A 4,028-nucleotide genomic window follows, 5' to 3' on the forward strand; every position below is an offset into this window, starting at 1 on the left:
CAAAAGTATTACTAAAGATCTCTAAGTTCTCTCATATTTTAAGTTTGATACTGATATTTTGTCTTTATTTATAACAAGTCGGGAATAGGGTATTAAAGTGATTATTTACCTAGTTGGTTCGTGTCCCAAAATGCATTAACCCGACGTTCACTGCTGTAATTTCGTTGGCCACCGGCGATCAAAAGTAAGATAATTAGTTTTGTTTAAGTTCTTATTCCTATTAATTCATTATTAAAGATTAGAATAGTTCCAAATTTACTATTCAATTTCAGCAGTTCCATCTATAATTAGGATTTGATAGGATTTTATATCTGTGGTTAGGATGTCGTTCATGAAAGGTGATTTGCTAAACAGAACGAGAAGGCTTGTCAAAGGTTTAGCTAAGGCTGAACCTATGTGGCTCAAAGCAATGGAGCAGTCAGTACCCTCCTTTCGTTTCTTCATTCTTTATTTCACTCCCATTTTCTTCAACTCTGGGTGTGTTCGCTATGAAGAAAATGTTCTCTCCTTACTTATTTTAAGTAAGCAGAAAATATTAGTGGCAGGGGTAGGGTTGGTGCGTTGAGGTGTTTTGGGCGGTGGCAGGATACAAATAATGTGGAATGCTGCTTGTGTAACTTGCTTTCCCTATGTATATTAGATTAACCATTTTCCATAAAATAAACTTATTTACCTGGAGAGATTCTTTTTCAGAACTTTTGCCCAATGGAACATCATAAAATTGAAAAACATTTTCCTGAAAAATGTTCTCATCCATACCGAACACACCTTTTATCTAAAAGCTTAAAATGCTAGAAAATGGACAGTTTTATTTATTTTCAACTTCACTTGCAGCTTGATTCTTTTCCTTGTGCCAGCAAACCAGTCCTAAACTTAATATTTTCCGTGCTCTAATACCATAATGAAATGTGTGTATTCCCTTGTCTGAAATCTTACCCGAATTTTAGATTTAAGTTCACAGCATGAATGATAAAAAGAAAAAAAAATTGCTACAGTTTTCCCTGAAGAGTTTGTTAGAATTATCTATGTTTTCTGGGGGTAATTTTACTTTTATGTGTATCCATTCTACTTTGAAATATGAAAATATGCCTGTAATGTTATTTACTGCCTAAAATTTTTGTTTCTAGGGCACCACCTGCAACATTTCCTTGCGTGAGAACAAACTGCAACCCATCAGTCTACCAGAGAATGTCTACATCAAGAAGTTCTTCCAGAAGCACCCGGAGTCTAAACACGAGGATGCTATTAAGTATGAGTTTTAACCTGTTAATACTTCTCAGAAAATATTGTTTGATTTCCTATCATCTGACAGTAGCATTCTAACGTGCTTTGATAGTAAACTATCCTTGAGGTGTAAGTTGTGTTGTATTTGTGATCATTTAATTTTGAGTCTTAGCAGTTCGATTGTGTAGACTTCAATTTGAAAAAGATAATGTGCAACAAATTGCATGGCGAGGAAACAAATAGGAAAGGTGCATCACCATTCTAATTTGGTGGTATCCAGATCTCAAATCCTCCTTGGAAAATACCTTAGCACCTACCAATTCATCCAAAAGTCATCAATACTGGGAATGGGAAACTTCTTCTTTATTCTTCATTGATTAAGCTTCATGTAGTCCACACACAACCTCCATGAGCCATCCTTCTTCCAACCAAGTACATAATATGGTGAATACTATATTGGATATTGAAAATTATTAAGGTCTCAGCCCATCTTTTGTCGTGCAGTCGAGAGTCGAATCAGTGTATTATCATTATTTTCCAATTGGAAAACTTGGCATGGTAAGTTTCTCAATGTTTTTGCACAATCGAGGCTTTATTATTTTTTTTCTTCTATAATTTTGACAGAATTTTTGGATTCAATCCTCCTCCAGCCCGAGATTTCGGGTGGCGAGTGCTCGAGTTAAAGACAGGGGTCAGTGAAGAGGAAGTTATGGCTGTTGCTGATGTACATATCTCGTCTTTCTAGATTTGAATCCATGGAGGTTCAATAATCTCTTGGATATCTTTTTTAAGAACTTTGTCTTTTTAATTCTATAGATGGAATATCAAGCTGAAAAGAAAGGGAAAAATAAAGCATATTCTCGATTGAAGAAGATTGCTCGACTTCAAGGGAGGAAACCACCTGCCAATCCATATCCAAGTGCTATCATGGAGATACAAGCTGAAGAAAGGCCGTTTGGGTGTGATCGTTTCTATAACTGAGATATTCGTAAAATTGTGTATAAACTAAAAGAGGAGAGGCAAGCGGAGTTTCAAGACATAAGAAGTGGAGGCAGCTGGTAAATGGACATGGTCTTTTTCTAATAGTTTTTTCCTTTTGCTTTTTTGATGCTGAAATTATTTGTCTTTGACATGTTTAGATCTTTGTCCAAGTGGTTATACTTGGTAATGTTATGATATCCTTTCCTTATGTACTAGAAAACACTTCACTTTTGGTTCACGTAATAGACTTGGAGTTCATATTCCAATGAAATTTGAAAATAAGTGGGTATTATTTCTTGTCAATGTTAGACAAGCTTTGCAAGTGTCGTTTAGTTTTCTGTATGTCAATTTTTTTAAATCTAATTACTCCATTTGTAAATATTCAAGTAGTTTTGTGTACTTTTTATTGCCTTTTTCCTTCAAGGGAGGTTAGCCTAGACTTCTGCTTTAATAATTAGGTATTTCTACCGAACTTTTTATCTGGTTTCATACAGATTTCTTCTTCCATCTTTGGCAATTTTACGCATTGACAGTTTTAACAAATTATGCACTTTTATAAAAGAAAACTTTTTATGCATCCATATATGATTAAATCTTCTTGAGTTGGCAGCCTGTTATTCAGGTAGAACTTTCTCATGCTTGTGGTAGATCTTATAAGAATCTAAACCATTTGCTAGCTGCTCAACTTTAATTCCATGGACAATGTATTCTACCTTTTTTAGCCAATAATTACTGTAGAATCACTTATTGATGCAGTAAAAGTCATCGTTACAGAGTCTCTTTATCACATTATTATGAATTTCTTGCCCCCACAAATGTGCTGATGAATATTTGCAGGTCTTAGACAATGTTTGGATATCACATAATGTGATAGCAGAGTCATGCTTGGACCAACTTGCATATAGATATGTTTCAAGGATCTACAAGCATCCTACTTTTACTTCTCTACACATTCAATTCCTTTATCCTCCTGTGGCTAGTGTAATTCGTACTTCTTGTTTCTTTGTATCTTTTTTTTGGAACCTTGTGAAAACCTACAACTTCTGCCACAGTCTCTGCCCTTTCGAAGCACTTTGCAGTTCTTTGTATCTTCACTATGCCCTTCTTCTAGGGATGGCATGCAGTTAAATTTGAAAAATTTCCTCCCACCTTCTGCCTGTGAGCATTTCTTTTTTAAGGAAATTACATCGGATGATCACCATAGTGGGGCACTTTGTTTTTTTGTCCCCATAAGAAAAGTTTTAAAGATTAGTCTTTTTTTTTTTTATGTATGGGATAAGTATTTTTTTGCCCTTCTAACCTCAAATATTTTTATATTTTCCATGCTTATTTGACTCTCTAACTCCTGTTTTTTTTTTCTTCTTTTTTATTTTTTTCCTTATCTTAATTTTTTCCTTTCTCTTTTTTTTTGTTATTTTAATTTTAATTTTTCCTTTTTTATTTCATTTTTCTCAACCTTTATTTTTTTACAATTTTTTCTTTTTTTTTCTTTCTCTTATTTATCTCAAATATTATTTATTTTTAATTTCTCTCTTTTTTTAATTCATTTGTATCAACCTTTATTTTTTTATTTTTCATTCTATCTTTTTTATTCATTTTTCTCAAACTTTGTTTTTATTTTATTTTTATTTTTTTCTTTTCATTTTTATTTTTTTCAACCTATAATTTTTTTCTTAACCTTTATTTTTTTCTTCTCTTTTTTTCTTGATATTTAGTTTTTTCTTTTCTTCTCTTTTTTCTTTTTACTCGACCCCTATTATTCTTTGCTAATGAACATAAAGTTGGATAATTCACAACGTTGACATCAAAGTAAACTTAAGGGC

The 4,028-nt window shown here is 32.9% G+C and overlaps 1 pseudogene; it reads left to right on the forward strand.

Annotated features, from left to right (window-relative positions):
* Positions 1-253: 253 nt before the first annotated feature.
* Positions 254-2,404, forward strand: LOC107853275 (annotated as a pseudogene).
* Positions 2,405-4,028: the final 1,624 nt, after the last annotated feature.

Source organism: Capsicum annuum, chromosome 7 (assembly GCF_002878395.1).
Source record: "Capsicum annuum cultivar UCD-10X-F1 chromosome 7, UCD10Xv1.1, whole genome shotgun sequence".
In the NCBI taxonomy this organism is placed as follows: domain Eukaryota; kingdom Viridiplantae; phylum Streptophyta; class Magnoliopsida; order Solanales; family Solanaceae; genus Capsicum; species Capsicum annuum.